Source organism: Equus przewalskii, chromosome 26 (genome assembly GCF_037783145.1).
Source record: "Equus przewalskii isolate Varuska chromosome 26, EquPr2, whole genome shotgun sequence".
In the NCBI taxonomy this organism is placed as follows: Eukaryota; Metazoa; Chordata; class Mammalia; order Perissodactyla; family Equidae; genus Equus; species Equus przewalskii.
Genome location: NC_091856.1, coordinates 13617348 through 13644561, shown reverse-complemented (window position 1 = coordinate 13644561; position 27214 = coordinate 13617348). Strand labels below are relative to the sequence as shown.

General features: G+C 41.2%; 1 long non-coding RNA gene across 1 annotated transcript; it reads left to right on the top strand.

Annotated features, from left to right (window-relative positions):
- Positions 1 to 17165: 17165 nt before the first annotated feature.
- LOC139079584 (uncharacterized) lies at positions 17166 to 26628 on the top strand. Its single transcript, XR_011533312.1, has 3 exons — positions 17166 to 17302; positions 24257 to 24436; positions 24955 to 26628. It is a non-coding gene; the product is annotated as an uncharacterized lncRNA (long non-coding RNA).
- The last annotated feature ends 586 nt before the right edge of the window (positions 26629 to 27214 follow it).

Below are 27214 nucleotides of genomic sequence, written 5' to 3'. Positions count from 1 at the left end.
AACAGTGGGATTATGAATGTGAAACTATTACACAGTCCCCTTCGCCTCTCCATTCCCTCCCCCTGAGCGGAAAGGGCAAATGAGTTTTAGGCACAACCAAACGTTTTGGGGCCCATGGCTCAAGGGACGTAGAGTCTAGGGCTGTTCTGCTTACCATCCAGAATACCAAGGTTCCCTTTGGGTGGGTGGAATAAACTTTTACTGTTTAGAGGGCGTACATCAAAGCCTAGTTTGACTGCCGGCACACCTCAGAGTTTACAGTCCTGAAATGTGAGCACAGCCACTGAGTTTTGTGTGCTAAACAAGGAAATAATTTGTTCATCATTCTTTAAAGAGGCTCTGAACTTAGACCAATAACAAGGAGCCTCTGTTTATCTGGAATCTTTCTTTAAAAAATTTATAGTTCAGCACAGGCCTGGAAAAAAGGGACGAGGAGTGATGGGGACCACATGGCTCCAGGAATGCAACTGACTTCATGCTCACCACGTGTAGGAGTCTTTCCCTACTTCTTCATGGAGAGTTGGATTGGCCTTTCAGTATGCCTCCAGGAGAGGCCATGTATCAACCTGGCTCCTAGAGGGTAGACACCCGAGCAGGATGCGTTCACAAGTACCAGCGTTAGACCAGTGCTCCTGGAGATCAGCAAGGTGTCTTTACCCTGGCCCCATCGTCATCAGCAATTCACACCTTGCACATATCCATGATTTCACTGCATGCTTTGCTGCTCTGTCGCTGTCTTGTTGCTCAAAGAGCTTTTGGTTTCTTGGTGAAAACCTTGACAATCTGGCCCAAATGCCTGTCTGGTGCAACATCCGTACTTTGACCTTGGCTTTAGAATTCTTTCCATGCCAGAGTTGTTCTTACAAGAAGCTCTCCACCTTGATTTACCCATGCCTAGTGTAATTTGTTCATCTGGAACACCTGTTGAGCTGGTGGGATTGGAGGTAGAGCACCTCTCTTGAAATTCAATCAACGGGTATATTCAGAAGCCTGAGTGTGGTTGTGAGAGGATATATATGGAAAGGAACAGTCCCTTCTGTTTTTAAATTAACCATAGGACTAACCATAGATGCATCTTGAGTTCTCTTCTATTTATGTTGTTGACTGACCTTTAGCTTTTTAAGGAAATGAATCCCTGAAGACATGCTCTCTTAAATTAGTGAGGAGAGAGCTAACTTTTCATTTTCTGTGCTTAAGGGTACCCATGGGTAACCCAGAAAGGCATATAGCCCCCAAGTCTTTGATTTATATTTTGAATTTATTATGATAATAGCACAACTGGTAGAACACGTACCACTGGAAAGGTGCAAAATAGTCTATGGGGGATGAAGGGCTTTCATAACTGTTGTTAAGCATCTTTAGGCAAATTTAGTCCCATAATTCATGCAATTTTTTTTTTTATCAGCATGGAACCTGGAGCAACTGAACAACCAACCAAAAATAAAATCCTTCTGTAGAAAAGTGGGCTTTGTGCTTGGAGGGCTGCACGTTTCATGGGGAAGAGAATAGACTTTTGGACTTAACCTTTTTACGTGTAGCAGAACAGAAGAAAAAAAGTTCATTTTTAAAGAACTATACCTATTTATATATTTTAGCAGAGTTCATCTTTGGAGGAATAATATTTTGTTATAAAATCATTTTGATGAGGCTAGATTTTATTGGTAATTTAAATATAAAACCTTGGACCTAGAATGGATGGGAGATCTTAAGCCAAAGGGCAGAAAATTGCTCTGCATATAAAGTAAAAAGGGTCCTCATTAGGAAGAGAGGTTGATTGTTAACTGCTTTTTACATCCTTTGGAGGTAGAAAATCCAGGAACATAGAATCTGGGGCTCTAAGAAACAGAGTGAAGAGAATACTCAGGAGGAGGTACTCAGGTGTGGTAGGAGTGGACCCAGCAACATGGCAGCAGGTGTGCCATGGGAGAGGCAGGGGAGGAACAGAGACATGGCTGTGGTTCAGACATGGCTCCACATCAGTGCTGGGCAATTCCCCAACACTTCTCCACTTTTACCCCAACTTAGATGATGCTGGGAGAGGGAGAAAAAAAAGAAAGGAGGAAAACACTTTGAGTTGACCAAGATTTTACCTTGGATTGGCCAAGTGTACATGAAGATATTAAATTTGCCACGGTTTTAATTAAATTTCATTAAACTAAAGTTATAGCTTCGCCTCTCTTTGAGTCAAATGGCTATGAAATTCCTCCCCACACTCATGGCACCTGCTGATCTTTTATCTAAACTTTGTGATTTCTGTGTTCCTTTTGCTCCTGGAAGTCGATGACGTGCTAGAATAGCTTTCTGCTTCCATTCTTCTTAATTCTTCCCCATCGCAGCCCCGTCCACACGTCTGTTTACTTTTCTCTTCTTCTTGAACTCCATGAAGGCAGAAGCTCTGGAGGCCACTTTCACAGTTGTATCCCCACCCTTTAGCAGAGTGCTCAGAACATAGTGGTGCTAAATAATCATTCGTTGAGTAAATGCCTGAAAGAAGGAGGAGGGAGTGGCTAGGAGAGGAGGGGCAGTCAGAATGGGAGCAAAGGAAGGGATGGTCAATGATCCTGGGGTTGAAGGAGGCCATTGGTTGGGTCAGTACAACTGGGGACACATAAACCGGTAGCATGGCTGCAGGATATGAAGACGAGAGAGTTCAAGGTGGGTTGGAGAGGACACAAGAGAAGTTGTTACAATTCCATGTCAAGCACTCAGTGAGCTGGCAAATTGCTAATTCCCTCTGGTTGACTACAAGCCTGGTGAAAGTTTGGGTGGGGAGGGGAAGAAGCAGACTCGTTTGGTTCAAGGCGTTTGGAGTCAAACTCTCACTGGAGAACAGGTATGATGCCAACTCTATGACTCTACAAACAGTGCTCTCCTCCTGAGCAGGCTGTATTTATTTTGTTATCATTTCAAGCTCTCCATTAGAATGTTCTGCCAGCACATGAAGCCAGAAGTTCAGAGAAAACCAAAACCCTCTGCCACAAATCCTAAAACACCAGCTGGATTATGTCATTCCCTGTTCAAACACCTTCAGTGGCTTCCTCTTGCCTTTTATTTTAAGGAGATGGGGTCTATTTAAGTCTTCTTACACAGTAGTTAGGAGTATTTGATGCCCTTCCAACAGAATAAACCTTCTTGAAGGGTTCGGATTCTGTTAAGGAAGAGGAGTGAGAATGTGAATAGAGGCACTGGAAACAAAATCCTTGGTGGGTGGAAGACAAGGGGAGACTGGTACTGGGCAGACCCTTGAGTAGGCTGTGTGATGGTGAGAGGAAGTGGGGAGAGCTGATATTTCTCTTGGCAGCAAACTTCCTCTTTCTTGTATCCTCTCCTGCTCAGCCCCTCTGACTGGAGCCTTTATGTTGCTGTCTATCCCATTATGAGTTAATAAATATGAAAATCCTTAGAGCAGTGGCTGGCTCAGAGTTAGCACAGAAAAAATGATTGCTACTCTTTGCACTTATTATTCTATTGTATTCTTTCTGTTTCTTACCACTCATGTTTTGCTACCTTTAATCAAGGTTTGAGTCAATGCACAGCATGGCAAGGCGAATATGGGGTGTGGGTGGTGTCCAGGAGGTTTGGGGAGGAGATTAATCCATGCACAAATCTGGAGTGAGGGTGGGTATAGAGTGGCTGGTGGGAGAGTCCAACATGAGGGTCAGATGAAAATGGCCCATCTCTGCTGCAGGGCTTGGGTCAAAAGGTGTCAGGTAAGCAGCCATTAAATCTTTGTTGAACAAAACGCACATTTGACTGTGCTTTGAAGTGTGGGTAGAATTATCAGCCAATCACAGAAAGAGATGCTCAAGGGAACCGTTTCGCTGTTGGAGAACTAAACAAGTGGCAGAGAGAAGTAATTCTGTGACTGTAATAACAAAAGAATGTGAACCAAATGGGAAAAAAAAGAACAAAAGTGTAAGTAAAAGCTTGGGAGAATTTTGCCTTCCAGATTTCTGAATAAGCTTTGGGGCTTAGAAAAATCCCCATGGAAGTCAGATGTGTGTGTGGTGACACCAGGCGGGTGGTCTTTCCTGCCCAGAGACACTGTGCCCACCCACTAGCACAAGGAGAGGGCTGAGCATGCCTTCTGGGAACGCTAATAGATTGTGCTGAGTCATCTCTGTTTGCTCTGAAGCTGCATTCCTGAACATGATGTTGGTCAGGATGCCTCCCTGCCCCTCTGTCTGCAGGGTAAGTCCAGGTTGTTTGGCATAGCCGGGTATGCCCCTGCTGATTTCTTCACTCCTGCACACCTCATCCACCCATGCATGCACAGTCCTGCATCACGGGGTTGTTGGTGGGTACCCGAGCACACCATGCTCTTTTCCACCTCCATGTCTGTGTACATATCATTCTCTCTATCTGGATTTCTTTTCCCCTCTTACATGCATGTCAGACTCCTATTCGTCCTTCAAAATCCAGACCAAATGATCTTTTCTTTCAGTAGCTTTCTCTGAAACTCTGTAGTATTTTGAATATAATCCTATGATAGCTGTAAAATAGCATGTACTTATGTTCTCTTTTAAATGTGTCTTTCAAGAGCATTCTTTCATTTAGTAAATATTTATTAAGTACCTACTACATGCCAGGCACTCAGGGCAGGGACTACATATTGCTCGTGTAACTGTTCTTTGCAATCTCGGTATTTCCAGAAGCTAGCACACACAAGTGCTCTGGAAGTATAGGAAAAATGAATGAATGAGTAAAATGAATCACTTCCCCTAGGCTCTTCAAGTTCCCACCACAGATTTGGTTGGATATGACATGAAAATGTGAGTCCTCTGAGCCCCTTGGGAAAATGCTGACACCCTTCTCTGGGCTTCTCTGCTGCCTATAATTTTATGTAAGTCAGCGAGTTCTATGCAGGTCTCTGGAGAAGAACTCTCTCTCATGGTCATACGGTCTCTTCTGTACTGAACTCACGTGTTCCTCTGGTTCTAGAGGTTGACATAAAGCATTGACATCATGAGTCACCATTCTCTTAGTGGGCCACAGCCAGGTGGAAGGCTGAGCACCCAAACCTGCTTGCTGCCTGTCTGTGTCCTGTCGCCAACCTCAGAGTAAGGCTGGAGCAATTTGGGGTTTTTCTAAAAGTACTCTGCACCAATTTCAAAGACAACTCTCAAAATGGGGGTTGAGGCATAAATAGGCAGCCATATAATCACTTTCTCTCCCTCTTTGGCGGAGACATAATAAGCTCCTGTTTTGATTTGCTGATGAGTAGCTTGGTCCCTGTGTTTCCAGGCTCTTGGCTGTAATTAGAACATTTTTATAAAGAGTAACTATGAGTCAATAGGGCTGATTTCTTCTAACCAGCACACCTGAATGTAGATATGATAATGATGTTCACAACCCTTGAGATGGTCTCCTTCTGGAGAATAGTGAACTGGAAAGAGCACTTGATTGGGAGTCAGAAGGACTGGGTATCAGTATACAGCTCAACCATTACCCAAGGATGACATTAGGTAAATCATCCATCTCCTCCCTTGTAAAAATGGAGATAACGCTTACTTTGCAGGGATGTTTTAAGGTTCAAAAGAGGCGACGTGAAGATAAACATCCTGGCACATAGAAGATAGTCAATAAATGTGAACTTCCTATGCTTCTTTGGAAATCATGTGTTCTTTGTACTAATGCTGCCTTTGGAGTCCCTCCTTGAAAATGACTGGAAGAGTCATATGTGAAGTGACAATATTGCAGCTACCACTTATTGATGATCTTGGCACTTTTATCAATCCTTGGGACCCCCTGGTGATTCATTCTCTACTCTTCTGTCTTGTTGCTCTCGTAGCCTACATCTTTAAGGAGGGCAGAGCATTTGTCTGGTCATGGGCCTCCTTCCCACTGGTCCATGTGGAGATGGAAAAAGAAAGACACCTAATCTGACAGTTTTAAGATATTTGAGAGAATTAGCTTTTTAATTGAGATCAGTGGCTGTGGCCTGCCAGCAAGGAAACTCGCCCCACATCCATTTAGTTGAGTGAGGGGTAGGGCATGGGGCCAAGAGTGTTCATCGTGGCCCACATCCAAGACGACACAACCCATGACACCTGAGCCATGACTACAGCCTGGCTGTAGCTGTCTTGGGAGTTGTCGGCCTTCTGGACCCCCAACTGCTATCAGGATCCTGTTACTGCAGCGTTGGCAGCTAACCCATGCCCTTGTGAACCAAATGGAAAGGCAAGGAGCATTCTGAAGCTGCTCATTCTGTCCTGGTGGTGTCACTTTGGCTCTTTCTTGTTCCTGGTTTCCTCCTGACTGCCTGGCTTGTGTTGGTGCTTTGGTTTAAGCTTTTAATGGGGCTTTTGAATAGTTCTTAGTTTACACTTTAGCAGATTCCCAGTCCACCCCTTTTCACAGCCAAGAATTCCAGCCCCTCACGCCGGTCTAGAAGAGATCCGTGGCTGAGCTGGCTGAGTTCCCACGGACACTGTGAGGAGCTGGACTAACACTAGAAACTTGCAGAGTCACCTGGCCTCATGCAGTGCTTGTCAGAGCCCTGGATCAAAGCAGAGGGAAACTGCTTCCCAAACTGCAAAGTCTGGCCTCACATGCTACACTCTGCCCTCTCTAGGAAACTTCTGTGAAACATCTTGGGCAGATGACTTTTGTCCCTATTTGAAACGGAAAAGAAAAAGTCACAAGTCCCTGGGTTGATTAAACACTGAGCAAAGCAGTTTCTTCGGTTATTCAGAATTGTTATTTTCCAAGAAGAAGAGTCAGCGACTAGAAAGACAAAATCAACATTTTGTATAGTGATCTGAAAACAAAACCCTGCATTTCATATTATTGAATTGTCAACATGTGATGATGTTCTTTATGTTTCTTCAACCTCTATTTGAAGCAGGTAGCAGGTTTTAATTCATTTCACATTTCGTGAAATTTCCCAATGTAGAAAATAGCCTTTTGCTAAAGCCTTAACTGAAAGTATTGTGTTAATTGTCCTTGATGGAGAGAAGAGGTGGAAAATGTGAGCAGAGTGGGTAGGTGTCTCAGAGATGGAGAAGGTTCGTGCCCTGCCCTGTTCTGTTCTCTAGGTAAATGAGCAGACCTGAGAGTGGGTGGCTACTTGGTGTGTGTAGAAGGTAGGATTCTAGGCACTGAAGTGACAGAGTCCCACACTTATGGCATGAAAGCAGCCAGACTTCAAGGGGCTGAAGATATTCATGATGACCACGACGGACTGGAAATTAGAGAACCTTTCTCTTTTTGGGACACCAAAGAAGTCTCCCAGATTTTGATGTGGGCTTATGGAAAAAGGGGGCTACCCTTCATACCTGAGATTGGCTTCTTGCCCCCCTGGCAGAGTGACAGCTAGAGTCATATTTAATTTGATTTAAAGAGAAGACAGAAGTGTGATATTTCTTGTACAACTGGAGATACAAATTGAAATTCACACTTTCACATATAAGTTGGGTCTTTAAAGGTAGCTACTTGCAGCAGGGTTGCCAATGGGGTGTGGTAAATTGGTAGTTTTAACCTTAAACAGTGAAAGTTCAGTTTTAATCTTGTTTTAGCTGAACTGCCCTTTCTTTAGAAGAATTCGTATGCAACATCAATATACAATTCAGGTGAAAGTGGAGGTGTCCTGATGGGAGTCAGTGGGACCCAGAGCCCTTCTGCTTGGCCTCTGTCTCATACTGCTTTGCCCTTAAGTGACATCTGTGAATTCCCAGGGCTCTGAGGATCAGCTTGGATCCATGTGACAGGTCACAGACTTGCTTTGATAAGTAGGTGGCTGAGTTGTCAAGAGCTAGTAACTTCTGGGTCATGCCAACATCCCTTAGCTCTTACTTAAGGTCCTTCATAATGCGGCCCATGCCTCCCTCTCAACCCCGTCCCTGGTCACTTGCATCCATCTTTAGTGTCCACCTTAGTGCCTGGTGCAGATGTGTGTTAAATAAAGGCAAAGAAGTGATGTAACACTTGTCATTTGAAGGAAGTCATTTTGCAGCCCAAATGATTCAGGGGAGTAGAATAAAATATTTGGTATTACAGAGAAAGAGAGAGCAAATTAAGCTTTACATTTATATTTTCTTAGTTTGTAATGACTTCTACACAGTTTTATTCACGGTTGGAGTTTAACACACAGAAAGTCCTGTTCCAACCTCACAGGACACGTGTACATACACATGCATACACATTGTGTTTGAAACCAATTGATAGAGAAGTCAGGGAGATGGCGCTCAAAAGAACTGTTCTTTTGCTAGTAGTGCTGGGTCAGAGCCCGTGGCTTGAGCAGGCTTCCTTCTCCTTGGCCTCAAATCTAGGCTTGGAATGATCTGCCTTAGCTCTGTAAACGGGATTACTTCACCAGCCAGCTTAGCCTCAAGGAAACATGGCCATCACACACTTGAAAGACCTCAAAGTAAGAACTGGAGATTTAGGTCTCCAGAGCTGCCTCTGGGCTCTGATCCAGGTGTACTTCCCCTTGGAAGCGGATGCAAAGCACAACACACACAGACACCAAAAAAGAAAAAGAACCTGAGACTTCTCAGAGAAGTCTTTCCTACTCTCCGGGGCTGGGGATGGGGCCAGAGGTGTAAATTAAGGGTAGAGGAACTACTTCTTAATATTTATGAATAGATAGTAGGTCCCAGAGCCAGCCCTGGTGGTCTAGTGGTTAAGATTTGGCAGTGAATGGCCCCAGTTCATTTTCTGGTGAGGGAATCACACCACCTGTTTGTCAGTTGTCACACTTTGAAGGCTGGATGTTTCTGTGATGCTGACAGTTATGCCACTGGTATTAAAATACCAGCAGGGTCACCTATGGTGGACGGGTTTCAATGGAGCTTCTAGACCAAGACAGACTAGGAAGAACGAACTGGCCATCCACTTCTGAAAAAATTGACCATGAAAACCGTGTGAATGGCGGCTAAGCGTTGTCTGATATAGCACCAGAAGATGAGAAGATGGTGCAAAAAGACCTAGCAGGGTTCTGCTGTGCTGTACACAGCGTTGCTAGGAGTCAGAATTGACTAGATAGCACTAACAGCAACAGTAGGTCCCAGTTTAGAGAACAGTGTAGAAAATTCAGAAAGTGTCCCTAAGAGTCATTTTTCACTACATTAAACCTGGTTGTATTCTTGAAAGATCCCACTTGGACCTTCGTGTCAATCAGACATTTTGAACTGGTTTTTATGTTTATTGACTGGGACGAGCCCTAAGCTCATTTCTGGCAGGGTAAAAATACTTGGTGTGTCTTGCATGATAGTTGAATTCCACAAAAATGAAATAAAGCTAAACCAAAATTTCTGAGGACTGTGTTTACAAATATATAACAAAGTTGTACATTAAACACCCCCAAAGAATTTGGCTTTAGTTTACACAATTAAGCCCTGGTACACACCAAACATGATGTGTATAAGAAGAAATTAGGAACAGTAAACAGATGGGCAGAGACAAAACACAGCAATGCAACTGAAGAGACACAGGGCCACATAACCTACTAGGACTAGAAAAAGCACACACACATTTAAAGATCAAAGTATAAAATTAATCGTCGTGTTGAGCATCCCCCTAAGTGAAGTGCTTAAAGCCAACAGTTTTCAAGGAGAGAGACTGAAATCTGAGACCAGGCTGAGGATGATATGTAAAGAATCTGGGTGAGGCAGTATCTACAGAGAAGGAAGACATAGGTGTTAGAGATGGTTCACAGAGAGAAAAACGGTGTGCCAGCCAGACTCCTTGGTTGCAAGCAACAGTATCCACTCCCTTGGGATAAAAGAGAATTTTTGTAATTCACAGAAGCTTGAAGAAGTAGATTTGGCAAACAGACAAGCTTCAAAGAGCATCTGGAAGCCAGGCAGCAATAGCAACCTGACCAGGACTACACATCACCACTGCAGGGCATTACTGCAGCTGTGGCATGTGGCTTCCACTGCTGTTAGACATTGCTTTGCACTGTAGGTCATCACTGCCACTACTGGATACTGACCTTGGACACCACAGCTGCTGCACGAACCACAAACAGTTCCAACTTGCTTCCTTTTGGCATCTCTTGCTTCCAATTCTAATTTCCTAGTTGGAATGTATCTTTGGCTCAGCCTAGGTTATGTGCCTGTGCCCTGACTGCCAAGGGGAGATGGTAGATTTTCCTTCATTTACCATCAAGAAAATATGCAAAGAGGGTCAGCCCTGGTGGCCTAGTGGTTAATTTCAGTGCACTCTGCTTCAGAGGCACAGGTTCATTTCCCAGGTGCAGACCTACACTGCTCATCTGTTAGCAGCCATGCTGTGGCAGTGGCTCACATAAAAAAGAAGCAAAAAAAAAAAAAGGAAGATTGGCAATGGATGTTAGCTGAGGGCGAGTCTTCCTCCATAAAAAAAGAGGGGCCAGCCCAGTGGCATAGTGGTTAAGTTCATGTGCTCCATTTCAGCAGCCCAGGGTTTGCAGGTTCAGATCCTGGGTGTGGACATATGCACAGTTCATCAAACCATGCTGTGGTGGCATCTCACATACAAAATAGAGGAAGATGGGCACAGATGTTAGCTCAGGGCCAATCTTCCTCAGCAAAAAAAATTTAAAAATACAAAGAAAATTTTTAAAAAAGAAAAGAAAACACGCAATGGGAAATATTCTCCACCTCCTACCCCTCAACAGAAGGAGAGTTGAATGATGGGCAGCCTAAATATATTCACATATAAAACTAATGAATACATCAATTATGTCTCTTGAGGAGATTTAACATCCAAATGCCAAAATTAAATGGACATCTAAAAGTACTAAGTGCCACAAAATAAACAAAAACATTTTTTAAGTCACAAAGAAAGTGGAATTTATTTAGTTTTATGATCATTTTTTAAAAAATAAAAATCAAGTTGCGTGTCTTCTTGTACTGATAAATTATAAACTGCCTAGCCCATACCTCCCCTCATATTATTTCTTCTTCTTCTCTCCCTATTTGCCCTTGCAATTTCCAACATAAGTACATTATATAAAGAGGTAGGTACTGGTCAATAAAAGTCACTAGGGGAAAAAAAATGTCAAAGTGGAGCAATGATTCCATTTACATTTTTTAATGACGTGGGTTGGCTCATATACTAACAGACAGATTGCGCTAGTTATGCTTGCTAAATAAAATACCTGAGATAATAATAAAAGATAGTATTTATTGAGTGTTGCTGAGTCAGATGCTTTGCATATATTATCTTGTTCAATCATCATGGCAACTTGGTTGAAATTATTATTACCATTTTCCAAAGAAGAAACTAAGGCTGAGAGAATGTAAGCGATTTTTGATGAAGGTTGTAAAACCAGGCAATGAGCAGAACTGAGATCTTAATACCCTGTCTGTGTAACCCAGAAAGTCCTTCTACCGTGCTACGCCTCCTCTGAGTATTAGCACAGTTGAGTAGATCTGAGTCACTGTTACTCTGATGGGCGTTGGCTTCCTGCACAGGCACATTCCTTCAGAGATAAAAGCATCGCTCTCACACGTTTCTTGGCGGAGAGAATGGGAATCTCCACTGCAGACTGAAACTGCAGATTTGCTTCAGGAAGTGGGGATTGGGAGAAAAGGGAAGAAGAGGGTCTTGAATTGCAAAAGTCAAGCACTGGCTGAACAAGACTGTCTGGAAAAGCAGTGCCCTGCGAGGATGTCCTGGCCAGTGAAATTGCTTTTGGCCAAAGTTGTCTTCTTCACGGAAGGTGGAAAGTAATGTTACCCCAGGATAACGCAACACAATTTGCCTTTATTTGATGGTTCCTTCTGCCTATGTGATGTTTCCCAGGCTTCTTTTTATACAAGCACTGGCCTTATAAGTGAAAAAGAAAAATTTGTTACACATTTTGTAAATCATGAACATTTTGCCTTGGCGTTGGATTAAAAAAAATGCTCAAACTGTGTTGCAATTAAACTGGAAGCACAAATAAATTCATGAAAATCAAAATGCATTCTCTTCCAAAACACCAAATGCATAAAAATGCCATAGATCTATAACACTTCACATATGGTACTAAAACCTTTCCCCCCCAGAGAAAATATATAAGTAGAAGCTTTGAATAAGATGGAAAAGGAACAAACTGAATATAAGATTAAAATGATGTGACTTTTCTCAGATGTTTTTAACCTATGAAGATTTATTTCTTCAATATCCAATAGCATAACCATGCCAGAAATCCATAAATTAATAAAAGAAAAAAATCACTAATTATTTTGCCATTTCAGTAAATCAAGCGCATTAATTATTCCTTTTTCACATGAAGTCGTGGTTTATCTTTTTTCCCTTAACCCTGTGTCATAGACATTTCCTGTGAATATATAGTATTTTAAATTACAATTTTATTTGTTGCATCAAATTCAGTTGAAGGGATATGGCACAATTTATTTAACCAGTTTCTTATTTGGGGATTTTAAAGTTGTTTCTAATTTTTCACAATTATGGAAGACACTGCCATAAATTTAGTTTTGCATTTAGTTTCCTCCACTCCTACCCTTTTAGGGAACTAGTTCCTTAAAATAAATTTCCTGGAGTTGAGTCACTCTGTCTAATGAAATGAGCTATTTTGCTGTTCTTGGTAGATATTATAAAATTGCTTTCCAAAAAAGTTTTTATCAATTTACACTGCCACCAGCAGCGTTTTCATAAGCCATTTTTCACTACAAACTTAACAGCATAGGGCATTTTATGTATTTTAAATTGAAGTTCTTAAAGGAAGCTTTCTTGAGGTTGAAGTGTGGCTAAAAACTCGCCATTTGGCTATTGTGTTAACTCGTAGAGACTGTGAAATCGTAGCAATAAAAATTGGAGATGTCAGAGGCCTTTTTAGTTTGATCTGTCCCTCTGTGGCAGGTGTTGGATTGTTACCCCCAGGCCAGTGCTTGGGAACAAAAATGAGTGGAATATATTTGTCAAATATGTCAGTCTGAGTTCCCGTAAGACTTGGCCACAAAATGTTGACAAAGCTGGAATACAAAGGCCTGGCTTTTCGCCTGCCATCTCCTGCAAATCTTGGGAGCCCATGAAAGGAAGGGCATCTCCTGGGTATGCTACAGAGCCTTCTGGGTTCCAGAACTTTGCTTGGACACCTGGAATTCAAATTTCCCCCACTGCTGAACTGGAATAAACAAATGTACCCCAGGGCCATCTTCTACTATTTCCTTCTCTGAATGTATTGTTTGTAATGTTGAAATGTATTCTGTTAGAATGTCATTGGACGTACAAATCGCCAGGGTATTCGAAATCACCTAGTCCAACCCCTTTATTTAAAGAGGAGGAAACTGAAGCCCAGTGAGTGGGGGCTTCTAATGCCTAGGTTTGCTCATTCCCAGGGTGGTGGTGGTACCCATTGCCTTCACATATTATTTTAGTGATGAAATGTCTTTTATAAAAGCTGTCCAAGGCTGTCTTGTTAAATTAATTTATTACTGGGATATTCCTCGTTATTGCTGATTGATCCTGGTATATCAGACAATAATTGCAAAACATGCTACTGAGAAATTATAGGCATTAATGTCAGGATTGTTTTGTAGTTCAGTTACAACAATAAGTAACATCTATTTAGTGCTCACTCTGTACCAGACTGTGTTCCAAGTACTTTTTATGATCTAATTCACTTACTCCAACAGTTTTTAAAAATACATTCTTTCATCATCTTCATTTTACAGAGAGCTAAACTGAAAGTGGTTTCTTAGATGGTATATTAAACAGTATATGCCAAGTTAAGCTTCAGTAACAAACAAACCCAGATCTCACGGACTTACAACAGTAGAGCTTTATTTCCCTCTCATGTTGCATGTAAATGATAGGTTAACGGCAGTTCTTTTCTCTGGGACCCACTCTGAAAGAGTAGCCCTTATCAGAAACTGTGTCCTGGCGGATGGAACATTGTGAAACTAAAACTCGCAAGGGCTCTTCAAGCTTGAGAAGGGGCACGTGCTACTTCCTCTCAGCTTCATTGACCAAAGCAAATAACATAGCCAAACCTGACGTAATGAGGCAGATAGTAAGATACTCCAGCAGGGAAGGTCCAGTGAATATATTAAACAAGTATAATCCACCATTGACAGTAACTTACTCAAGGGCCACATCGAGTAAATTTTGGAGGCAAGATTTGAACTCAGTGTGATACCAGAGCCAACACAATTATCTGCTTTACTCTCTCAATGACCAGATGCTGGGACACGTCCTTGGAACCCGGGTTAAACTTTAGAAGCTAGTCTTTAGCTTCCGTGAAAATGCGATTGGTAGTGTTAAGCATGCACTCATACTTTTTAGGCCAACTATTTCACAACATTCACTGAATCCCTCCTCTACTGGAGCACTAGCACATTACTAGTTTGCATGCCATTTCTTTCTGGGTGAAGGAGATCTCTACAGCCACTTAATGCTCTTAAACACAAAACTTTTTTAAAAACCTATTGATAATCTAGGTGGTCAGGGCCTCAGAGGATGGCAGGCCACCTCCCTGCCAATGCTGCTGTCCTTGATATGGAATCCTGCCGGGAGGCCACACAGCCTCTCAGTGCACCTCTAACACCTCCCACCCCAGGAAGGTTGTTCCGTTTGTGGACAGCTCTGACTGTTGGAAGGGGCTACCTTAGTTGAATCTCCCTTCCAAAGCTTTCATTCTTGGGGCTACATTTTAAGATAAATGTAATCCTTTAAAGTATATAAATGTATGCACACAAGCACTATGTATACAGTCATGAGTCACTTAACAACGAGGATACGTTCTGAGAAATGCGTCATTAGGTAATTTGTGGTTGTGCAAACATTATAAAATGTACTTACACAACCTTTCTACACACCTAGGCTATATGATACTAATCTTATGGGACCACTGTCTTATATGTTGTCTGTTGTTGACCTAAATGTCATTATACATATGTATGTATATATATGTATATACACATATATGAGATATATAAGCATATATATCTTTTATATATTATATTTTGTTTATATAATGTTTATACATTATATGTTTATATATATTTATATGTATTATGTCATATATATAAAATAATCTCTCTCTATATACATAAATATGTATCTCTCTCTCTCAGCTTTTTATTTTAATGCAGGGATTGTGACAGCCAGTTCTTATCTTGTCTAGCCTCAAAAGACCCAACTTCTTCCTAATATGATATGATTTTGCTTCTCAAAGCATCCCAATTGCCAGTATTGAAGGTACTCTGGTCTATTTTTAATGAAAAATGGGGTTTGTATAATGTTACTCTTTCCCCCCCTTTTATTTATACTACTGGAGTTATAACTCCCAAATAGGAATATATTTTACATTTAATAAGCTATCGTGATCTTTTCTATGATGAATTAAATTTATTTAGCAATTTCCATTAATATAAACCAAGTTTGGTATTTAGAATACTCGGAAATGCTGAGAGGCAAGATAAGAATATCTGCAGATCCTTCAATACATCTTTCAGAAATTGTTACAGGAGAAAGAATACCTTACTCTTTTGATAAGTAAGATGGTTTTGCTTTCATACTTATTATTTACTTTAAACAACTGGTTGCTATTCAAGTATAGACTATATACAGTTTATTTCTCTTCAGTAAATGTTTGACAAATTCTCTTTATAAATTAGCTTTTGATTTGGGGGAGCTTTTGGTATGTAGACGAAATCAAGCCACTTTCAGAAATTGCTTGGGATGTTTCACAATCTTTGAAATAATTTACTTTACAGAAGCTCTGTAAGCTTTGGGGGGAAGGCCTATGTCTTTCTCATTCATCACCAACCCCTCAGTGGTTGGTATAATTTGTGGTACATAGTAGGAACTCGAAAAATATTTGCTGAGTTAAAAAAGAAATAGCAATGGTGACCATAGGGGAGTGGCCATATATTATGGTTCATTTTTCCCATAGCAGTTGGTCATGATCAGTAAATATAGTAAAATAATAGCACAGATTACTGTAATTTATCTAAAGGCAATGGTAGTAGAGTGAAGGAAAAGAGATTTGAGATCTAAGAGGTACAGACTGGTTAGATTTAGTGAATGATTGGAAGGTACAAAAGATTAGGGAAAGAGAAGAGTCTAGAATAACTTAAGAGTTTTTGGTTTGAGTGACTGGGAGTAGGTGGTTCATGGACTATTCAAAAACAGTCCATTCTTTGCTTTTGTAAATAAAGTTTTATTGGAATTCAGCCACACACTTTCATTTGCATCTTGTCTGTGGCTGCTTTCACACTATAATGGCAGAGTTGAGTAGTTGTGACAAAGACCATATGGCCTACAAAGACAAAAAATTATTGACTGCTTGAAAATTGACTATTGACTAACATTTAAAAAGGAATGTTGGCTGAATTTTGCTGTACAGAATACAATTTTTTTGGGGGTGTGGAGAGATATTGGGGTAGATAGCTTCCATTTATTAATATGCTGAGTTTGTGGTGCCTATAGAACATTCCATTGAAGATATTCAGCAAGAAGTTGTAGATACGAGCCTGGAAGTCTGGTGTGAAATTATGGCTGAACACACAGATTTAGTAGTTTGTGGTGAAGTTGTGGCTTTAGCAGCCATGTTGAAACAACATGGTGGCTAAGTATCTAAAATGAAGATGCTGTTGGTGAGTACAGTACTCACTGAGGTCTAGCTTAGGAGGTGAGTAAGCAGAGTTTGATTTCATCTTGATTTCAAGCGCATGAGAAGGACAGGATGTGGGGGCACATCAGCTTCCTCTTCCAGAATGTGGGGCAGGGGGCCCCCTGAACACAAGGCCCAGGCAGAATCCTCTAGCTAACATCATTCATTTGTTTCAGAGTGACCGACGCTGCTCCAGATCCTCATAAGAGGCCCCAGGCTAAAATCAGAAGTGCCCCTTCCAGCTTTAATATGCAATTTTGCCAGCCCAACCACAGAACATCTCATATTGGTTGATTAAGAGGAGGAAAAACTAAATGTTGGTTACAGTTCTAAAATGATGCCAGTCCTAGAGAAGTGCAGCTTTGCTGTAACCATCAGGGTTAAGCCTAACAAGGCAGCTCATGTACTTTCCAGGCTGTTTTCCAGCTGGTAAGTGAATATTTCTCTACTGCACGTGGTGCAGAGAGCTCAGCCCAGCTCAAGGACAGTTTGTTCCAACAGAGTTTTTAGGCCAGTTCCAACATGCCTTTGAATCCTCTTACTTCCGGAGTGATTCACTTCCATTTCCTCTTTTGCCAAGTAGGGGAAATAGCCATCCCTGTTTCTCATCCTTGGTAAATGTTGTAAGAAGAAATATTTTGAATGAGATGGAGAGTGTGGAGCCATATGGATAGTGAGCTCCTGGAGGGAAGACCCTGCAGCTTCTACAATGGTGACTGAGAAAGAGTAGACACTCAGGATGTTGAATGAGTGAGTCCACAAAGAATAATTTACTCCAAATGTTGTTGTATAGACTCTGTAATCTAGTGACCTGGACGATAGACATTGGCTGTCTGAAAGAAGCAAGATTATTGGTAACTGTGCTAAGATCTTCCCTCTTTTTTCCTTTTTCGTTAGCCACTGGTAATAATGAACTTTGTGCAGGAAGTTAATTTGATTTTCTAATTTTTTTGGTGGATTTACCTTAATAGATGGGAAACCTTGCTAATACCTCTGCATCTACTCCTATACACATTCTTGAGTTGTATTTCTGCAAATGTAGTTTTGGAGCATAAGTGTTTGAATTTTTTCAGGACCAACAGAGGTTATTATGCTAGATATTGCAATGCCCATTGAAAAATGGGTGGAACTAAAGGGGAGAAAAACACTTTAAACTACAATCAGATTTCTCCTCAAATCATGTTTTCTATTTTTTTTACCTCACTAGGAAATTCTTCGTTTTTATTTTTAACATTGAATTTTCATACTCCCTTTTTGAATTTCCTGTAATATGCCAGGGTGCGCCATATGTATATGAATGTCAGTATGTCACAGCGTGCATGTGTGTCTGTGCGCCCCTGCCTGGCTGGAGTAAACTTGTGGGTCTGTGTGCATGTGTGTATGTGTGCAGATGAGCGGGGGTGTATTTTCCTTGTGGATGTGTTGGTCTGATGGAAGGAGCTCTTAGATCCCACAAGAGCCACATGCCTATCGAGAGGGATCTTTGTTACATTTTTTAGCACATGCATTTGCAGAATTAAAGAGGGTAGGCACCACGGTAACCACAGAACCGTCCATGAACTATTCTGGGTCTCCCCAAAGACCTTTAATTTACTATTGTATTTAAAGACAATGCATGGCCTTGCATAGTTGTATCTGCAAATGCTCATCCTCTCAGTGGCTTGGAAGACGGACCATCACCTAGCCAGGATCCACTCAAAGGTTGAACCAGCATCCACAGAACCTTAGTTGAATAACACATTTCGCTGGAGAGTTTTTGTTGTCTGTTTGTTTTCCTCCTGGCTAACTCTTGGCCCAGACTCAAGATAAACTTTGCTGCCTTTCTGCCTGCTGTGCTTAATTTTCTGTGGTACCTAAAATGCTGGATTTGTAGCCTTTTTCGTTTGGCTGAGGTCTGGCTTCTCCTTTCCAATTCAACGTTCAAGTTTCCTCTGTGTGCAGGACTCAGAAATGTTTCACTTAAGAGTTTAAGTTTCATGATTTTAATTATTCACATCATCTAAACTTGGCTTTGAAATCAACCATATCAGGCATGACAATTCACCCAAGAGTCTGAAATGGAATAAAGACAGCAGAGATGAGGCGACATCTGGTGCCAAACCACCCCAGTGAGGTGCCCATATGTTTATGAAGGGGGCTGGAGAGGAGGAGGGGCCTTGAGAAGAGAAGAGAATGAACTTTTTGAAGCACAAAATACAATGAGATAAGTACTGGATTGGAGATACATTATCCACTTTACTATCCCAAGAATCCTTTTGCAAGTAGGGATTTCCCAAATTCTTTTTCTTTTCCTGCTCGCACCTCCACACATCTGTGCTCCAGGGTAGATGCTGTAGTTGCAGTGCACTGAATAAAAAAAATGTTACTTAAACACTCTGGGTTACTTAGAAGGCTCTCTCTCTCTTATCCGGATGTTGTTGTCTCTCTCTTTCCCATTAACAAATACCACCCTGGTTTTACGAACTGAAGCTAAAAATTGCCAGCTCCTTTTTTTGACCGCCAGTATTTTATTGTTCAACTGTTTCCTGCCCGCTCTGTGTGAGTTCTTTCTATAAGGAAGCATCAGTCTAATATTTAGGATTCTACAACAGAACAGAAAGGTCCCATAAATATGTTGATATGAAGTTTCAGAGTGAAGAAGCTCCTCCTGTCCCTTATGGCCAAGATTTTGTCATTTTTGGAACTCTCCTTTAACGAAGTCATGTGCTGTGAAGCCAACAACAGTGGGATCTTTTGCATGAGAAAGTAGATGCCTGTAAAAATTATTTGTCTGATTATAAAGGTGTAAAAATATTGGAAAGAAGCTATGATAGAAAATAAAACTTATGCATAACCTAACCAACTCAAAATAACTCTACGAACATTTTGGTGTATTTCCTTTTTGTTGTTGTTTGTTTTTTCTTCTTTTCTTTCGACACATTTTTTAAAACGTTATATAACCGGTGTCTAGGACAAAACAACTCTTGAGATACAATCGCAAAACAAAATTATTTGATCTCCTCCATTGTCTCTTTAATTAGAAGGCACAGTCCTTCCTCTGCCCTAAAAGGAAAGACTGAGCAGTCTCCTGACTCTTCTGATCACACCTAAGTGATAAGAGAACCGATGGTCCCTTTTCAACAACCTCAACTGAGAAATTGCAAATCCCAGTTCCTTATAGTAATCCAAACTTTGATTTAAAATTGTCTTTTCCACTTCCCCGGCCAGGCTGGCTGCCGCAGGAAAACCTGAAGAAGGCAAAGGGGATGTGGCTGGCTTTCACTCTGTTTTTGCTCTCCACCTCCACTTTTGTCCATTCCAGACCCCTCCAGGGGAAGAGCTAGAAGCTTCTTAGTGACTGGCACTGTCCAAGGCGGCCTTCCCACTCCCTGGACTGAGCAGATGCTAAAGTCAGTGCTGTCATTGACCGTCAATGTGTTCATCAAGCCACGCTTGCCCGCACACCATACCTCCCCAAGAACTTTTATGTGCAGTTCTGCTGATGTTGGTGATGTGCTCTCCTTCTCTAGCTCGTGTTTACTCCTTCATCAGGTCCTAGTAATGCAGCACTACCTTCAGCTTCTCTCTAGTGGGGACTGTCTACCCTCCAGGGGTCCTGCTGGGTAGGACTCAAACCCCATACTAGTTCTCTCACTCTCTCGATAGTTGCTCCATGAGAAACACACATCCTTTGCTCCCGCAGGAGTGCTTGCCATCCAACACAACCATCTCTTCTTCACTCCCACCACCAGAAGAGCTGGCCAAGCTAGCTTTCTCCATCGAGATTTCCCACTGTGTGACTCCTAAATTCAAGAAACATATATCCAGTTTTGGGTGGTCCTGTTGAAACTCTTCTCAGAAGGTTTGAGATGAGTTTCAGACACTCCCCTCCCCCACCAACATACGCACACACACACACGCACACACAAACACTTTGTGGACACACATGGTGGGTACTCACACCATAGCAATAGTTCTCTTCAAAGAAATTCTTCCCTGATTCCTCTTTCTTAACTTTCAAAACTGGCCCTTTTCATTCTCTAGAGGTAGATGTAACCTTTTCATAACCATGTCTTTTAGAAATTTGCATCTTGATCTGGTACCTCACTTTGAAATGTCATATCTGTCGAATCATAGTGACAGCTGAAACTTAATGATTTAGCATTTATACAAGCTTTTATAAACCTTGTTTTCAAATAGTATTTATCTTGATAATGATCCTATGTCATTCTTTATTTTTGAAAATATGACTTTTAATGGTATTTTAGTACTAAAATTAGTTTCATTTGCTGCTGTTACAAATTATCCCAAACTTTATGACTTAAAGCAACACAAATTTATTATCTTGTAGTTCTGAGGTCAGAAGTCCTAAACCAGTCTCAGTGGGCTAGAATCAAAGCATTGGCAGGGCTGTGTTCCTTCTGAAACCTTTTAGGGGACACTCTGTTGCCTTGCCTTTTCCAGCTGCCTGTGTTCCTTGGCTTGTGGCCCTACATCGCTCCAACCTCTGTTTCTATCATCATATCGCTTCTCTCCCTCTGCTTCCATTGCCACACTGCCTGCTCTGAGTCTGATCCTCTTGCCTCCCTGTTATGACCCTTGTGATTACATTGTACTCACCCAGATAATCCAGGACAATCTCTCCATCTGGAGATCCTTAACCATATCTACAAATTCCCATTTGCCATGTAAGGTAACATATTCACAAGATTAGGACCTTGATGTTTTCTGGGGGGCAGAAAAAAACATTATACAGCCTACAAACTACTATATGTTTTGGATATTTCACAATTTAACTAATTTTACTTTCAATTCTTTATTCTAAATATTATAAACAGCGCTGGATTGAGTTTCCTTAGAAATGAAAACATGTTTATGAGTTTCTCTGATGGTTTCCTCAGTGTAAATTCCTAGAAGTGGAATTATTGGGTAAGAACATTTTTTATTTATCTTGCCAAATTCCCTTCCAGAAAGACTTTGTAAATTTGGGGTTTTTTTGTGCTTGAGGAAGATTAGCCCTGAGCTACCATCTGTGCCAATCTTCCTCTATTTTTTTGGGGGGGGGGGGTAGGTAGGACACTTCCACCGCATGGCTGGTGAGTGGAGTAGGTTTGTGCCCGAGATCCGAACCTGTGAACCTGGGCTGCTGAAGTGGATCCTGCGGAACTTTAACCACTCAGCCACCGGGCAGGGTCCAAGACCTTGTACATTTTTGACTCCACGAGCCATAAGGAGTCTACCCTCACCAGCACTCAGTGTTCTTCCAATTTCTCACTTTTTGATCAGTTTGATAGCTAAAAATGGTATCTTCTGAGTTTTTGATTACTAGCAGGATGAACATTTATTGTATGTTTATTAGCCAAATGCATTTCTTCCTTTATGAAATAGGTGTTCACTGCCTTTGGACATTTCTATACAGGTCACGTTGAGAATTGAGAGCATTAGACAGATGTGTCTGGTTTTGATTTTTTTTTTTTTTTGGCTTAGCTGTGTGACCTTATGCAAATAATGTAACAACCCTTTGCCTCAGTGTTCTCACTTTGTAACACATAAATAATAACCCCAACTCCACAGTGTGAGGTTTAGATGAGATGATGGGTGCAGAATAACTAGACGAATGCTTGTACTTGTTGAGAATGGGCTGTTGTGCGGCTACTAGAATGATTATACTAGCAAGTTTTAGAGAAAAAGGATTTGTTAGATGTGTTTTTATATATTTTTTAAAGAATATTAAAGCTTCATTGTTTATATTTGTTGAAAATGCTTTTCCAATTTCTGATTTCTCTTCTACTTTTGCATATACTTTGTGTAAAAATATCTCATATTTTGTGATCCTTGTGTTATTATTTGTGATTTACTTCATTTATTTTATATTTAGAAGTTGTGACCCATTTTCAAGATAATTTAAATATTTAGTGTTATTTTCACTTTTTAATAATTGTTTTCCTGGTTTTCACATAGATCTATAAAACGTATGGAATTTGAATTGGTGGATATGTGACATGAGGATCAAGTAAAAGTGTATTTCTCCCCATACTTTCAGCCACACTCCCCAATATCATTTGGTGAACATTATACCTTTTCTGCATTGAATTTTGCTGCTTCCATAGTTACCATATATTAAGTTCTACAATATTTTAAGATTGTTCTAGAACTTTCTGTTATGTTCTATTGATACAACTACCTAGTCTTATGACAATATGATCCTGTTTTAATGATTATAGTATTATACATGTTTGGGTGGGCAAACTCCCTCTCCTTTCTCTTTAAATTTGTTCTTAGCTCTTTTACTCATGTTTTCATACTCTTCTGAATAACTTTCAACCATTTTCCTAGTATAAAAACCCCACCTGTTACTTACTTACTTATTTATTTATTTATTTTTGATGAGAAAGATTGTTCCTGAGCTAACATCTATTGCCAATCTTCCTCTTTCTTTTATTTCTCCCCAAAGCCCCAGGACGTAGTTGCATATCCTAGTTGTAAGTCCTTCTAGTTCTTCTAAGTGGGACAACACCTCAGCATGGCTTGATCAGTGGTGTGTAGGTCTGCGCCCAGGATCCAAACAGGTAAACCCCAGGCCTATGGAGCAGAACGTGAGAACTTAACCACTCGGCCATGGGGCTGGCCCCCCACCTAATTATCTTGATATGCTTATATATTAATTTAGGAAGATCTGGCATCCTTGTTCATTCATGTCATCTGGGCACTTAAAATCTCTCCTGGTTTTGTAAACTTTTGTTTTAAGTCCCTATAAAACTCTCAAGTTTCATTTCCATAGATCACACAATTGTACTAAAGCTACCTACGAGTATATTTTTATGAGTATAATCAATTCTTTTCCACTATGTATTTTAAATGGATGTTGCTACTAGATAGAAAAGTTATTGATTTTTTCTTAATCTTATTTGGCTAATTTACTGAGCTCTCTTATTAGTCCCAATAGTTTTTTTCAGCTTTTCTTCCTTTAATTTTACACCATATAGTCAATCATTTAAAAAAAAATAATTGTATGGCCTGGTGGCGTAGTGGTTGAGTTTGCATGCTCCGCTTCTTTGGCCAGAGATTTGTGAGTTTGGATTCCGGGAGTGGACCTGGCACTGTTCATCAAGCCATGCTTTGGCGACGTCCCACATACAGAAAGGAGGAGGATTGGCACAGATGCTAGATGAGCGACAACATTTCTCAAACAAAAAGAGGAGAATTGGCAATAGATGTTAGCTCAGGGCCAATCTTCCTAACCACAACAAAATGAATCATCATCCTCCTCCTCATAATAATTTTTTATATCCTTTCCCCCAGGATTCTTGCTTTATTTTGCTGATTCTTGCTTTATTGTATTGGCTTAGATGTCCAGAAAAATAATAAGTATTAATCTAACTAATGGGTATCCTTGTCCCGTTGTTTATATTGAATGTAATTCTTCTGATAATTCACCATGAATTAAGGCAAAGTAGGTTTTCTCCTCAAGGAGGTACTCAGAGATTTTTCTTTTCACCCCTTCTGAATATATTCATTAGAATTATCAGAAAAAAAAAATGCATGTTAGTAGTCCAGAGATATAACAGACACTTTTTACAAAACTGAGTGGCATTTTAGCGCAATGAAAAGAACATATGATTTGGAGTTAAGGGCTGTCAGGTTTGGAATGCTTGTTCTAGCACTACTGGGTAGACAATGTGCATAAATATCTACCGTTTTTATTTCTTTCTCTTTAAAATGTAGGCCATAACATTCCTTTCCAAGACTGTATTGGAGATTCAATAAGATATGGAAAAAATACCTAAGACAGTGCCTGGTAGACAGCAGGCACCGGAGATGGAAGACAGCCCGTCTGCATTACAGTAGTCCCCCTTGTTGTGGGGGATACGTTCCAAGACCCCCAGTGGACGCCTGAAACTGCAGGTAGTACTGAACCCTATATATACTGTGTTTTTTCCAGTACGTATATATTTGAGGTGCAACAGCAAAAGTATTTCTTTTCCTTCTTAGCAGTTTCACGGATAGAAGTTTTGTTCTTACTGTAGATCTCAGCATCCTCAACATGCGATTTTTTTCTTTCCTTATTAAGTTGGGAACTTTCAGTTTTTCACTTAAAGGAAGCACTTTATGGCTTCTCTTCGGCATATCCGAATTGTCACCATGACTACTCTTGCACTTTGGGGCCATTATTAAGTAAAATAAGGGTTACTTGAACACAAGCACTGCGATACTGCGACAGTCGATGTGATAACCGAGTTGGCTAACAAACAACTAACAGGCAGGTGGCGTATACAGTGTGGATATGCTGCACACAGGGATGATTCATGCCCCAAGAGGGACAGAGCAGGACAGCACAAGATTTCATTACGTTACTCAGAACGGCACACAATTGAAAACTTATGAATTGTTTATTTCTGGAATTTTCCATTTCATATTTTCAGACCACAGTTGACAGCAGGTTACCAAAACCGCAAAAAGTGAAACCTCAAATAAGGGGGCACTACTGAAGTTTTGTTCTGCAAAATGTGGGTTGGAAACCTGCATAATGAGTTTTCATAAGAAAGGCAAGACTTGCTGATGACCTCTGTGGACTTCAATTTCTTCCTCTATTTATATGCAAACTAAATAGTATGGTCTCTCCTAGTGGGGAAAACTCTGAAAATTCCATGCCTCTCTAATCACAGCCACTAGAGCTCCCATTTCTCAGATTCTCTTGCAAAGTGGATGTCAAGGCAGCTCTCTCCTCTGTAGGATTGCTACAGAAGGAAGAGAAGCCCCTGGAAGCCTGGCAGAAGCTGCATTTTCCTCCGTGGCCCCTCCTCCGGAGCTGCGCTGCGCTGCGTGTTGTTGCAGTTGTACTGTACTGTTCTACCGCATGGATTCATAGTTAACATTTTTCTTCCAGGCACATTCAAAACATTTGGCTTGCATCCTCCTTGAGCTGTTTTATAAGGGCAATAACCGAGGCCAGGGTGTGCTCTTGTCAGCAGGCAAAGCACGCAGCGGAGGCTGCCAAAGAGTTTCCTGCTCAGGGGCCACCCATCCTTGGCTGCAGGACACAAGGCTGGAGCTCATGGCAACTTGCACAGAGCGAGCGCCGGGACTTTCTGTTCTCAGGGCTCATGCTTTGGATTCCAGCCTTCAGCCCTGCTGCATTGATCAGTGGAGGCTGTTGTGTTTGTGCTTGTTTGGGACGAGCTCAGAACACATGTCACAGCAGTGGTTCAAGGCCTAGCTCTAAGGCTTGGAGCTGGGAGAATGCTCTTTAAAGACTAGCAAGCCGCTCTTCCCGCCTGTTAATGCAGGCACAGAGTTCCCACGGATCAGCTGCAGGGGAGAAAGGCATTCCCTTCATCCCACTCTCTGTGAATTAACTTCGGGAAGGACAGACAACACAGACGCCAAATGGAGGGTTCCAACACTGCTACCCCACCCTCTCTGAAGTCCACCTTGGCAGAAGCGGATCTCTTCTCATGTGTTATTTATTGCCAAAGACCGTGACCGGGAGAATCCGCAATAGATCCCTGAAGCTGTTTTTTCAGGATTTCCTTTGATTGGAAGCTCTTGGCTGTGCCTTCTGCAGCTGGCTCTGTCACAGAGCTGAGGGCTCAGAGTGTCCCCCAAGTGACAGCTGCCATGCCAGCACAAAGGAGGGTCTGGCTGTGAAAGTGCCTTGATGCTCTAAAGAACACACAAATGGACAGGGTATTGTTACTCCTTCACTCACCAGCAGGGAGGCAATGCGATGTCATGAGCAGAAGGAACACGGGCTCAAGCCCCAGAGACGCAAGTTGAAATGTCAGCTCTTCCACTGACCCACAGTGTGGGCTTGGTCTCAGTCTTCTCGTCTGTAAAATGGCAATGAAAAGATTTACCCCCAAACTTTCAGCCAAGAATCAATAAGACACGGCATGCAATGTTCAGCTCCTTTCCTCTAAATTCCAAACTTAGTCTGGAAATTTTAAAGCCGTTTAGATGACCCTAAATACTTTCTTTATCTTTTTCATTTATCCATTATTCATTCTGTCAGCATTCAATAAATAAGAAAGAATATTTCAGTGACTTTAACATTTTAGGTAATGCACAAAGTACTATGAATAAAGAAATACATATTCAAGACATGGCTTCATCCCTTATCTATCTCAAAGGTAAAAAAATGAAATGACAATAAAATATACAGGATGTTATGGTGGTGGAAGGTTCAGGAAGTAAGGAGTGCACCCAGACAGGATATTTACACCAATTGTGGAATGACCACAGGTCTTCCAGAAGAAGGGACATATAACCAGGTGGCGATGTTAGTATATAGAGGACAGCATAAAATATTCCCAGAACTTAGAGGCAGGGACCCTCTGAAATGTGGCAAAAGTGACTTGCCTTTAGAGGTGGACAGTTCATGGGCTGCTATGGGAAGAGTGAAAAATGTCAAGTCTCGTCACAGATGCAGGTTGTGATAGTCTGTAACTAAATTCATCCAGATCCTACTCAACAGGACTGCCTTATAGATTTCTGCCTCCCTATTCTACTTCTGTCAGACTGCTTCGACTTTTACTTCTCCTTCATTATTTTGTTAGTGCTTTCACCTATCCTTTTGGTTGAAAAAAAATAGTTTCAGGCTAAATAAAGACTTTGTAAACCATTGCAGCACACCATATTATCTAGAAAGAAATTTCTTGGAAAATGAGTTTCATTGCTGAGGAC